General features: G+C 39.8%; 1 long non-coding RNA gene across 1 annotated transcript; it reads right to left on the reverse strand.

The window, feature by feature from the left end:
* Positions 1–3,467: 3,467 nt before the first annotated feature.
* On the reverse strand, positions 3,468–13,909 carry LOC138068194 (uncharacterized). Its single transcript, XR_011142888.1, has 3 exons — positions 13,703–13,909; positions 10,061–10,128; positions 3,468–5,046 (listed from the first exon to the last, which is right to left on the reverse strand). It is a non-coding gene; the product is annotated as an uncharacterized lncRNA (long non-coding RNA).
* Positions 13,910–14,204: the final 295 nt, after the last annotated feature.

Raw genomic sequence — 14,204 nt, forward strand, 5'->3', positions numbered from 1 at the left:
TTTTTTCTTGCCTTTTCTATGACATCTCTTAGCAAGTTTTTAATCTACTATGAAACTTGTCCTTAGTCTCCATACTTAGCTTCGTCTGTAGGACATCTAACAAAGGCTTTTTCCAAAGCCCCACTTGTTTTATTTCCTTCTGAAAGATACCAAGTAAACAGAAATTTCTAGATTAATTCTGACTGTGCTTATTTTGTTGCCACTCTTGTTTCAGATCTGTAGGTCTCTGAAGGCACTTTAGGACAAATTTTATTCCATATTTATGATTTTCTTAAATATTGACATTCTTTTCTGAATTAGAGATATGATCAAACCTTGAAAATAGGCATATGCTTAGTTTTAGTTCAGTAAGTAGTGCATCTATGAGAGTAATACCATAATAACCTTTAAATTGATAAGCCTGTAGGGATGTGGAGGGATTTTATAGGCTATCCAGCAAATCAGTCACCTTAACAAAATTCTACAAACTGATAGAAAAATTCAACTTCCGTGTTTTCTACCTGAAATACCTTCATATCTTAAGATGACGCTTTCTTCCCTTTCTTAGATCATTTCAGTAAATTAATAGAGTTACAGAACCTAATGAAGGAAATTAGTTTCCTGAAATTATCTTCAGTGAATGAAACCAAGCATAAGGTATATATGATCAGTTGGATTTTTTTCAAACAAAAGAGAATCCCACAGAGCAAAACAATTATGATATCTTAGATGAAAAAGTGCTATTTTCTTTTAAAAATAATTTTACCTAACAATTCTAATTTTAGACTAGATCACTTTTATCCTCACACTGCCCTCTAACCTATCTCTCTTCGTTATGTAAAGGTACAGCAATTGCACATATAAAACTTTTTAGCTCTCTAGGTACCAATTCCATAATAATTAACAATAAATCTAAGGGTTTCTTTCAGGATCTTTGAATCATCTCAGACATATTTCTTCAGTAAGGAGCTTTCAATGTATATAACTCAAATGGGATAGATTTTATTCTTCCAATATTATTAGTAACTCCTCAAAGTGAAGAATTTTCTAGTTTCATTCCAGAAGGTATCTCCAAATCCAGGATTAATGCATCAATGCCCTTAGCCAGAATAAGATCCTATCTCATTAATTTCCCGAAGCATCTATCTTTGAATTAGTTCATGAAAAATGATTTTACTGTTTTGGAGGAAAAATACTCAGTCTCAAAAAAAAAAAAAAAAAAAGAGGAAAACCTGATGATTTTCTCGACCACCGGGCAACTCTCTGTGTTATCCTGGCAAAGAGCAGGGAATTCTGCAGAAAAGGAAACCTCCATGCCCGTCTTTAGCATCTATTCAGTGAGACAGACCAGGTTAACTCATTGCGGTTGACCCGAACGGCATTGATAGATCACTCCAGAAGATGCCCATCCCCACCTTGTGCTGGCTCTGCCGTGCCCCAGCACATAGCGGTGTCCTGCGCTGTTGCACGCGCCAATGGAGATTTGGGGTTTCTCAGATCCTTCCCTTCTAAAAGTGTGAGGGTTGAGGTCACGACTGGCTGCATCTTCAAAGAGTGAAAGGTCTCTTTGCACTTTCTGCTTTTACGCACAGCAGCGTGATGAGCTACATGCTAGCAGTATTAGCAGCAGTACTGGTATTAGTTGAGCTGCCTTGGGTCCCCAAGAGCAATATGGGGACTGCAGACAGGCTTCTCCATGTCGCGGCATGGAAGTGCCTGGTGGAGGAGCGCTTGTGCCCTCTGATGAGGGAAACCTCTATATAAATGCTAGACGTTATTAATGTTTGCAACAACTGAAAGAAAGCTACAGCACAGCGGAGGCGGCCGGGGAGGGGAGCTGCGTGTCCCAATTCCCGCAGCAGGATCAGGGCGACGGTCCGCTGAAACGGCATGGTAGTAGCACATTGCATTACTTTTACCAGTTAATGAAAGACCTGAGGCAATCTAATTCGAGCTCTTTTCTGGGGAAGTGTGCCAACTCTATTCCCAGGCCAATTCTTGCTTCCACAAAGTGCTCTAAATCTGTCAACAAGCAGAAGTGTGAACTATGGTATAATAACACAGTTAAGACGGTGACCCAGTTGTTACGCGGGGAGAGCTTCTTCTTGCACCGGGAGCAATGAGAGCTGGCTGCCGACAGCCAGCCAGCCCACAGCACCAAAGCATGGCTACAGCATACAGTTATGCTATTACCACACAGGGAAAAGTGTCTACATTTTTTTTTTTTAAAGCTTACAATTTCAGTAAATTGGTGCATATTCCTACACATCAATGTTACAAACATTTTGCAAGCTAGCATAGGAGCCCCCAGGAAGGTTCAAATAACTGTCTGTGTTACTGCTGGCCATATGATGACAGATAGTTAACACATTTTTAGCTACCAGAAGAAAAAACATCTCAAAGTACATGGACTTTTTTTTAACAGAAGTTAATAAAGGAAATCACTGAAATAAAAGGTTGCAATCAATTTTTCCTAATAATCCAATGTCAGTATCTTTCTCAAGTATTCAATATTGTCGCTGGGAGGACAGTTTTCATAACAAGAAGAAATGAGAAAGCTTTTTTGCAATGTTTATTTGGATTCAGTGTCATAAAGGTCAGATTTCAGAAAGCACCCACCTGTCTTCTCTAGAGCACAGAAAGGCTTCCTGCTACATATTAGGTGATATCTTTTCTTCAGATGTATGTGCTGTAATAAAATGGAGTATAACGTTGCCTCGTCCCCTGGAGGGTTCTGGCAGATGCCCAGCAAGTGCAAGTGCTTTGGCTGCGCGTAGCTCCTCAGAGGGGTTTGCAGCTGAGGCCTCCTAGGTTTAGCTCTTCTGCAAAATAGCCCTGAACTGCAAAGACTGAAAACTAACCCAGATGGTCAGTCCACCCAAGCTGGGGCTCCTGCCTGCGTCTCAGGCCTGGGTGGGGTGCTGACCCACCTCTGCTGTAGCCGTGTCATTGCAAGCGTTATTCCAAGGAGTTTACAAGCAGAGCAGAACTATAATGAAAACCTCAGCATGCACATTACATTTCATAGGGTGCAGTTTGGTAAGATATTATATCGGAAAAGGAGACAAAATTTTATAATCGCATGAACTAAAACTACAGGATTGATGGTGACTGTCAACCTAATTATGAGAATGAATCATGTCTGGCTCTATGGTTATTAGTTGAAGTCATTCATTATTTGCTTAAAAATAATATTAAAATTTAACCAATAAAACCATTTATTGAAGGTTGGTCTTAGCTTTTATTTTTTTTAGTCTAAATGTCACCCCTGTTAAGAAAACTTAAAAGAAAAAAGTCAGAAAATCATCTTGGTCATAATAACCATCTTTCGTCATTTAAATAAGCAGAAAACAGAGGAATTATCTGGGGTATAGATGTATCATTTATTCATACCATTTACGCAATGAAATATTACAGCTTTTCAGCAAGGGCCCCAGAGGAACTGCAATTAAATAAAACATTAATTTTTACTAAAAATTTGGCCTTATTTAAAGGTGAAAAAATATCTAAAGGCACTAAGTCTCCCCATATTCTTTCCACTTACATATTTAAGCCTTATCACTATGCCAGTAATGGCTTCTACCCAAGAGGGGCTCATTCTGGAGATGCTGCTGTGATCTCAGAAGAGTTTATACGTGGCAGGCCCAGGAATGGAGCTCCCTCATGGACAAGGAAGTGACACAGTGGAAATAACTCAGTGCCCATTCATGCAATCGCTTTGCCACCACGTCAGGAGAAGATGTTTCTGGCAACTGGGCACTACTGCACGCCCCACCCGAGCAGCAACCCTGCTTCCGAATGCACAGTTTTGCCTCACCTCCTTTCTTTTCTTGTCGACTCTTCAAGAAGCGATGAACAAAATATCTCCAACAAGATCTGGAGTGGAGCCAGGAGGATCACAGTCTGTCTGGGGGAAGAAGAGGAAAATAATAGAAGGGAAGAACAAGGAAAGCAAATCAAAAAGCAATCAGAAAACTCGCCATTCCAGCCAAACCTGGTCCATCTAGGTTGCCCTGCAATATTAGTGATGGTAGTGTCCTGCTGCTAAGGAAACAATGGTTCAGATTGATATACAGATTCGTTTTCACTTAAGAGAAAAAAGACCAGAAGAAAGGGAAAAGAAAGAAGTGGAAAAGTATAACATATGGAGACTAAAGGCCAGAATCAAGCCCCATTGTTGAGCTCAGTGTCCAGGAATGGATTTTGACTCAGTTGTCAGTCACCTGCATGGTGATTTCACTTAGAAAAAAAAACGTACTATTCAATTGTCCATCAGACTGTAAATATGCCATGCCTCCGAATGAGTTAAATGTCTTAAAAACTAAACTCTGTAGATTTTATTAGAGATTGAATAGCTCTGGATGTTTCTAAACAAAAATCAATAGAGATTAGCTGCAACAGTGTGCCAAGAGATTATGGGCAAGATGTCCATTGAAAGGCTATAGCCAACGTAAGCAGAGACTTAATGTTGCCCTTCGGGTCTGGGAGCAGGTGCATACGAGCCGATTCAACACCTCGCCCTCCGCCAGGGCCCCTCGATAAATGACATCGATTCACAGCTCTCTCGGCACAGCTCATCATCTGACAGGGCCGTGGCGATGATTAGTGGTTGCGGTGCCCAGGCATGGCTCACACAACGGGATATTAAGGCAGCGTTTGATCGAGTCAGCAGCTTAGCTCTGTAATTTCAATCAGCCGGGACGTCATCGCTGCTGTCGGTGCTTTTGATAGGGTCGCGTCCACGGCTCCAGCTCCTGCTCTGCACTGGAGCAACTCCCTTTGGTTTGCAAACGCACCCGACGAGCCAGGCCCGCGGTGCTTCCTGCCGCCTGAAGCAGATGGTTGATGTTTATCTGGGTTGGTAAAGCCGTTCCTTAGGCAGTCCAAAGATTGTCCTTGTGGATGAAACAGAGCTATCTAGTCCAGGCACAAGGGAAATTCGTAAATCTGAAGACACAGACCGATGCATTTGTTCATGCAGGTTGAGATCCCATTCCTAGGCTCCCGTTTCCAGCAGCAATGAGAAGTCTGGTATCATCCTGCACCTGATGATTTTCCTATGAATTTCTAAGAACAAAATTAATGACAAAATTATTTGAGAAACACACTAGCGAGATTGTTTTTACAAAGACGAATCACTTGTACCTTTGGGTCTGAAGGGACCTGCAGTCTCCGCATCACGATATCCCTAATGGCACTAAAAGGTATTAGTGTCCCTCCACTGAAAGCACTTGCACAATCTCTGCATGAAATAAACATCCACAGACAGAAGAAACTACAGCCTGCTATTCAATTTGATTTAAGAATTAATATTTTTCTTTCACTTGTGTGTCAGTCAATGGCCTACATTAGGAGGTAAAATCCACTATGTACTTTCAAACTATATTTCAGGTGTTTAATATATTTCTAAGCAGTTTACAACAATTCCCTTATTTTCAGATGCTTTTGAATATTTTTAATGACCTCATTAATGACTTGTCAGCTATCTTCATTTCCACAAATAGTTGTGCACATCTCTAATCATATCACTTCAGACATTCCCTTTTTGTATTGTTTTGTGAAGGCTAATGAGACTTCACCTCTAAACCGTAATGATCTGATTCTATAGAAACTGAGGATCAGTTGTGCTGACAAATTTGAATGCAACAGCAAGACACTGAGCAAAATTATTTGGAAATGTGTCTGGACTTCTGAAATTAAATTTAAAACATGTCCACAATAATACAAGAATATTACTACGCAAAGTTAGAGCTTATGCTCTGTTTTAACTCTTGCAGAATCCCCTCTGCTATAATCACACTTATCCTGGGCCTTGATCTCTCCAGTGGAGCAGCACAGGGGAAAAATAGTCTTTTACAGCTGGATCACCACCTCTCCCCCAGTCAGCTATATCCTGTCTGCAAGCCTGACAGCTAGTTAGAGGTGTAAATTAGACTAATTGGTGATGTCAGTCCAGTTGCTGGTGGACAAGTAGCCATAGAGTAAAAGACAGCCTCAGCAAGGATATCAAGCAGTCAGGAGGACTGAAATATTTCCTTCCCTTGAAAAGATGCAATGAAATAGTAAAAAGGAGGCTTGGTTTGCTGTGATCAAAACAATACTGCTGGGCTTTGCTCTTCTGCTTTCTCATTCTTCTAACTACAAATAGAAAAAAATTGAGTGTTTTTAAATTAAATTAAGTATCTAAACTTAAAATAAAGGAAAAACTTAACCTAAACTAAAATCCAGGCCAAATTAAATGTCCCTACTTTGACAGCAATAAAAATAACATCTGATGCAGGATGGCTCCTGTGTGTGGCACTTAAAGTCAGTCTGAGCATAATTCATCCATGAAAAAGTACATATAATTTACTAATAACTAGTTTAGTGCAATTAAATTCCAATTTTCATTCAGTAACAATTAAATTTGGGGAACTTAAAATGTAATTTGTAAACTGATTCAATGTGAAAATGGACTGTTAAAGCATAGGTGTCATTCTGCTTCTCTATTTCTCTTAGTAACAAACAAATATCACCGTTACCCTTAGCACTTAGCACATATTTAAAATAAAACGTAAGAACATAGGACGTTTCTCTGTTTGTTTACTGTAACAGAAGTGGACCTGTATTTTAGATTTCCTAGAAACTACTTCAAGATGGGGAATGCCTAAGAATATTTCCAGAAATACTTTGCATGCGATAAAGAGAAAATTAATTAATGTATCTGCCAGACTTCTTGCCCTTGGTGAAATCCTTTTGAGTTTATAGTTATCATTAGCATTTACTGTAAAAAATCCCAGGTGAAATGAAGATTTCAAATTAAAAATTCCTAGATAGCATACCCATAACTACCCAGGTACCCACGTGCGGTACCTGGACTAGTATCTTAGCCCAGACAAGAAGGGCTTTGCCCACAAGAGCAAATACATTGCATAAGTCTCTGATGCGTTACGCATATATACTTTTATTTCACCTTTTTATTTCTTGTTCAGCCTCTGGGCAGGTCATAATTTAATCCCTGGGATTTGAACCTACCATATTTGCCAAATGCGCTTCATTCTTCCTTTTCTTACCTTGTCTTGCAATGAAGGACTCTGTATTTATATGCATTAAAAAAGTGTTTTGAGGCTGCCTCATTAAGGACCTGCATCTATCTTTTGTAGCTACTCAAAACTTCACTGTTTTTATCAGAGATTCTGAATGTGAAATTTTGTTATAGGAATCGGAGGCTGCTGAGGGTACAGAAAATGAAGTGTCTGGCTCCACGGTAATATTTAAGAACACATTCTGTGCTCCCTAGTCCCCTTGCTCTCCAGGGATCTGTAAACTCCACAAATTAACTCTACAAAGCGATGTGTCACATCAGTGTTTCCCTTTGTTTTCAGCATTTAAAACAATGTCCTGAGGTTCTGCTTGATGAATTCAGACTTCCAAAGCAAGCGGCTCTCCACTCGTACCCCACCGGCGCATCTTTTCAGCAAACTCCAGACTCCTGAAGACATCAAAGGCAAGGCAGCGCAGCCCAGATGTGAGGTGTTGTCGCAAGGTTAAATGGTGTTAACTAACTCCTCGGTTTGCTAATCCTCTCCAAGATTTTCAGTCCACTCTATAGATATCAGGCACTTGAACAAGAGAAAACAGCAAAAAATGGAAAGAAACCATTCACCTCATACGTCCCTTTTCACTGCCTGCTCCAAAACATTACGGTGGCTTTGCCTGTATGTAGCCCTGCCTTTTCTAGACCTACACAGAGGTTCAAAACTTGGCCTCCTGAAACTCAGGTCACACCTATCTACGGCTAAGGAGGACATTTCGCACGTGAGAAGGACCAAGTTTTGACAACCTACAAATATTAAATGATTCCAATTAGCTGATACTGCGTCTTACGTTTTCCCTAGCTCAGCAAACTGGACTGTGTGTTGGCGCCTTCCCTGCACGCTGCCCTCCAGCACTGGACCAGGCTAACTCTGAAACCGGGTGCATAAATGGCCAAGCAGAAGCGCCTTGGGCAGAAGGTCCCGGTGGCGTGGCCAACATTTCTGGCCCTGGAGCTGGCGAGCATGGACCCATACACAGCTCACGTGGGCCTAGCTTGGAGGTTGCCGTGTGATCCTGCGTTCCCAATGCAGCTCCATCCTCAGGGGCTCCGTGGCTGTACGAGGCCGATAGCATGCTGCAGTGACCTACTTTCCTATTCTGGTTTGGCAAAGTTAAAAACAAAACAAAACAACCAAACCCTTTCACAGCAGAACCGCAGCAAAGAAATAAGCAACTACTTTTCAACTTGTTCTTTAGCATTCTTAAGCTGTTACGGAAAAATAAATAAATCTCAACGATTGTAATTCATTCTTAAATACCTGAGGCAAAACAGTATGCATTTTTTGTATGTTAAATTTTTCTTCAAATAGCTTTGTAATAGTCTTAGCCAAAAGATGAACTGCAAATGCCATTTTTTTGGCATAAGGTACTTTTCTCTATTGTAAATAAAGATTTAAGAAACAAAGATGTCATTTTAAGATCTACAGCAAATAGGGCTTATATTTGGATATTTATATTTGAATATTAGGGACTTTAAATAATCTGCCTGTGAAAGACAAATAAATCAAGCCTTCAGAGCAGTGAAAGCATAGTTTTAATCATGTTTTCTGAGAGAAAAAGTGTAAATTCTAAAAGGTAGGTGATGACATATTCTCTGAAGTGCCATCACAGTTGTGGGGTAAGAAGATCTAGTCTGAAAAATATCAAAAAAGTTAAAAACAGCTGGAGCATAAAGTACCAGGGGAACAGAGGGCTTATGGCACAGCATAACTCACAGAAGAAAGGATGCTACAATCATCTAGGTGGGTCGCATATCACAGGGCAGGCCTTCACCAGGAGATAGTGGTATCTATGCTGGCAGAGAGCTGAGCCAGCCAGCCAGCCAGCCCACTGTACATCTAACAGGAGCTGTTAGGATGATACCACCTTAGATACGTAGCCCTGAACCACTAAGAAACACTTCCATTCGTTTTTCATAATTCAGAAATCTCTGCCACGTGCTCCTTTGTGAAGCCCTAAATTGCAGGCATCGCGACTATCAATTATCACCTGGCAAAACTTAAAATATTTTGAACATATAGACACAGCACAGTGAAACAAGGGAAGAAGATTCCCTTGTTTGAGGGCAAAACAATCCTGGCTATCCAACAGGTTGCTTCAACTAACAAGTTACTTCTCTGCAAAAGGCCTAATTCCCATGCCTCGCAGAACAGCAATATGGGACTTCACTGTTTTTAGTGCCTTTGCATAACGTAAGTGGTTTTGCATCTCTCACTGGAAAACCATGCCCTCCGAGTGATGCAATAGCAATATGTTTAATCACGGGGCACTTTGCAGAGTAGCATTTCATACTGTCTTAATGCTAAGCAGATCAGCAGGGATGCTTTTTTGAATGTAAATATCACAAATTTGATGTCTGTTTTTCAGTGTGAATGATGTGGTTTGTCAGCCTCTTGGCTGGCTGATATTCTGTGCCAGCTCTTATCACGCCACCAGAGTACCCGGTTATTTAAGATGAATGTATTGATAATGGTGCCCTTCCTCCTCAGGAAGTCCCCATTCTGCAGACTGGAAGCAGAGATACAGGAATGCAAACGTCTTATTGACAGTGAAGATCCCTGTCCATGCAGCGACACCAGCACAGCCTTCCTAGTGTAGGCGCTCATTAATCATACCAATGGTTATTCTGGTAATCATTAATTTGTTCAAAAAGTGAAGTCAACTGTTCTGGCAAAAGAACTTTTTGGTGGTATACTGGGATTGCCTTAAGACCTGACCATCGTAGCTATGTCCTACAAATTATTATATACCTTGAAATATCTGCCAAAACTTCTTGTAGTCTGAACAAGCCTGAGACATTCAAGAGCACTGTGAACTCTAGGTCAGAGTCCCTCCCAAAATTAGACAGCTTAAGTCCCAGCCCATCAACACAACCCGAAGAGTGTATTCATATGGAAGGATTTTAGGAAATACAGGACAAAGAAAGTATGCAAAAATTAGAATATCTTCAATGCCCTCAGTTGTGATAACAGAAGCAGATGTAAAAATATTGAGAAAATCCTACCTCAGAGGAATCCATCATCTTCCAACAGAAACAATGCCCGGCAATCAGAAAATTTGTTTGACATTATTCTGTGAAGAAAAGGACATTTACAAAGGGATTCATGGGAATTAGAGCAGAAATCCAAAAAACAAATAGGATTTGATGATGCAGCTCCTACCCATAACTAACAAAATTCTCTTTCAGTTTAAGTATTAATATATTAGTAGAATACATTACAGAAGGACATATGGCAGATCATCTATAATCTGTACAAATACTGCAGCAGGAGCTCTACTCATGGACTAGGGATACCAGGAATTTATACCTTACAAGTGAAGTTTCCCGGCCCAGAAATTTGCCTAGGTAGAAGTAGGAAAGATCACACTGAAGGAGTACACAGAAACAGCAGGAGAAGCAAGTAGCTATAGTACATCAAGATCCCATCCCCTCTTTTATATATAATTATTATAGCAAAAAGGTTTCTAAGAGATTTGAAAGAAGATGGTGAAGAAGCATGAGCGCAGGACAGCATGACTGAATTTATGTTTGAATGTTTATTAGTTATAGATTGGAGACGTCCTAGCGCAACCAGAGCAGGAGTCAGACTCAGGAAGTTGAATGAGAAATAATAAATACGATTGTGTACGAGCTGTTAATGGCCCTGGAAAAGAATAAATCTGTTTCTGAAACAATTGAAAATGGAAAACCTAGCTAAAACATTCACAGAGATAGGTGACACGTCAAGGTTGGAGAAAAGACTAGGTAGGACAAAAGATGAGCAGTAGACAAGACTTATATGTGGACGTGCATTTTAGATACATAATACAAAAACTATGCAAGCATAGCTTAAGTATCAGATAGCTTTTGATTAATGTCTCCTTTTTATGTGCCTCCATCTTTATATTTAATTTATATATTAAAACTTTCACAGCAGATTCTGCCATTCACAGACACAGACATTTTGTTCAACTTTAGCTTGCACGAAAGATCTGCAAGTTGGACGTGTTCCAACATCCTCTTAATGCATATCCCCTACTCCCTGAAAGCACCAGGAGTTCTTCCATTGATTTCAATATTCTTTGGATCAGCCCATGGGACTGAAAGATAAATGCATTAAGTACTCTAGAATGAATGGTTAAAAAGAGAATGCATTAAGATTAATGTATTAGTAATTATTGTTTCTACAGTGACAGCAAAGAACAAGTGGGATAACAGATTACTACTCAAGATAATATATCCTGAAAATACATTACTTGAAAATGGCTGCATTGTTTTTAATTACATGGATCTTTTCCCATTCATATTATACTTTCCAGGGAAGTGAATATATACTATGAAGGCCTCAGAAAGAGACACTTGCTACTGCCATAGACAGCTATTCTTAACATAATGTGGAGTGCATAACTTGCCAAAGTGCAATCATCTATTAAATCAGTTTTGGTCTATACCAATTGTTATCTTAGAAGTAATAGAGGAATAATATAATTAATCTTGTAAGTTACATTTGACACTTTGATCTCAAGGAGTGTTTTATAACACATACACGACTGTGTTCTGTTTAGGGAAGGGAGCTGACGACCACTTGTCTCACTAAGTACGGGGTACACCTAAAATACAGCAATACTCTTTTATAAATGCTTTCAGGAACTAGAATTGCCATAAGGAGGCAACATGGTCACAGATTTTAACGGAGGAGCTTCTACTAATAGATCCCTCTTCTAAATATTGTTACCTTAGTTCTAACATTTAGTTCCAACAATGACCATCTTCTATAAGAAAGTTAGTCTCCAATTCTTTAATCTAATTTGTCTGAATGTAATAAATCCCCCCCGCCCAACTTTTATTGTCAGTGTATTTATCCTGTGGAATCTAGGTATTTGCTGATCAATGAGAAAATGGCTGGATCACTAAATTGTCTATTTTCTTTGTTCGTCAATGACTTTTAAGATAAAGAGCCCTGTCCTCCTTTACCACATGTGTATGCAGTTCTGCTGATTGAATGCCTTCATATGTAATTAAAGCTTCGCAATGATACAGCCCCCTGAGTTCAGTTCTAATCAATATTCAAGGATTTTCAGCAGCTTTTTTCCCCCCAGACGGCAGCAGCCTGTTTTTTCCCTTAGTTCTAGTGGGTTCATTAGGGAGCCAGCTAGGAGCTTTAACTGAGGCAATTACAATGGCACTGCTGTAAAACTGTGACAAGCTTATGGGTCTCATAGGAGTTGCTCGCTCTCTCTCTCTCTGTCCAAAAATGTGAACTGTGTACTTTTTTTTAATAATTTTTTTGAGAGGAGTGGACGCAGGATGCTTGGTGTAGCAGCTTCCTGGAGATGGCACCTGCATTACCCACCTCTGCAGAAGAGCCCCCAGGGACTGCGTGAGCATCTGGGGAAGGCCTGCAGAGCAGTGCTATTTTCTTCTGCATTTCCCAACGCACCTCTCACTCTTTAGCTAACTGAGGGAAGGCAGCTAAAAAAAAAAACAAAAAACTTTTCCCATATTATTTAACCATTTTCTTCACCTACCCCCAGTTGCAATTTAGATGTGCCCTGAAGTGTAATCAAAGCGTTGCCTCCCAAAGCAAAGGCATGATCTGTCTACCGCTCGTTATAACCTTCATTTTAAATCATATGTTTAACTGTTCGTGTTCAACGCAATTTTTAAAATGTGGAAGCCTAAATCTTTGTGTCCTCATCACTTAGACTCTTATTCAAGACACGGTTGCCTTCAATAAATATTCAGGTACTCGTGTACCTACTGAAATATTTTATCTCAGTCAATGGAGTTCAAACATTAGTTTTGTGTTAGTGATACTAATTTTTAGTCCTAAGTACAAATCTTAATTGCACCCATCTAATTCCACTATCTTTATTATGGTTATAGGGGTTCAGAAGTGACAAAAATTCAATTACTATTTTAGATGTGTGACAAAGGACAATTTTGTGCTTTTGATGTTTTTCCACTGTTTATTTAAAAAACTTTCACCATTATTAGAACTTTGATTACAGGCATTCACTTCCCTTTACTATTAAGAGTTTGCATGTGGTAGACAAATTGAATATTTCTCTACCTCTTCATCCATCTATTGTCTGCCTGACAGAAGCAGGCTAAGTAGATGTTACCCCAACTGAAGCACGACCACCACCCAGCATTAGACTGGGCTTTTATGACGGGAGGGACCCATTCTCAGCACAGTAAACAATATCATTACTGCAGCACTTCCAGGATTTTTTTCTTTCCTTCTTTCTTTTTGAAGTACGTATTTGTGTGATTATGCATATTTCTCCAAATTGAGGTACAAAATCTACTACTACTTTACTGCTACTGCTACTTTACTTCATGCTCTTCTGTGAGCACGTTCTGGTCTTTGTTTTCGTTCGGTTTTCAAAGGAATAGCGTGTCACGGTTCTGATATAAAGCATTGGTACAAGGTTATAGATTAAGGAACAATTCACTGAATGAAGATTCCTCAAATAATTCCATTCAGGCTCGACATACACACGTAATGAATCTTCAGCTGACAATCTGCCCAAAACGCAGAAATAATCCTCAGTTCTTCCTCTGAATCCTCTTACGAGTAAAGCTGCAGCACTGGTGCGGCTTGCTTTTAAACATCTGACCTAAATTAAACATCAATTCCTCACACAAGCTTAACCATCTCACCAGGAAGTACATGAAGTATTTGTGTCTTCAGCAGTAAGCTGCTCTCTGTCTGTCTGTCCACAGCCATGGCAGTGATTAGCTTGGAGTAATACTACTACAGGTAAATATCACAGCTATAAATTAGAAAGAAAAAGGAAAAAGTTAGGTCACAGTTTCTAGATCCCTACCTTCAGACTGCCATTAAAGCTCCCATGCTCTTGCCATGCTGTTTCAGCTGGCGCTGTTCAATAAGAATCCATATTTTCCTGTTTTGCAAAGAAATCATTAACATCTTAGAAAACTCCAGCTTGGAGCAGCAATCCATCAAGAACAAGGTTAACATAGGGATTAAATTACACATACTGCTTATAATTTATATGCTACCCTACCATCAAGACACCGCTCCTAACAGCAAGGCAGATCACAAGTTCATTTGCTCTCCAGGTAAAGCAGGTGGCACAAATCTGTCCTCACTGACTTGGCACCATCCCCAGGGATAAAACGAATTTTGGAAATGTACATA

This window comes from Struthio camelus, chromosome 9 (assembly GCF_040807025.1).
Source record: "Struthio camelus isolate bStrCam1 chromosome 9, bStrCam1.hap1, whole genome shotgun sequence".
In the NCBI taxonomy this organism is placed as follows: Eukaryota; Metazoa; Chordata; class Aves; order Struthioniformes; family Struthionidae; genus Struthio; species Struthio camelus.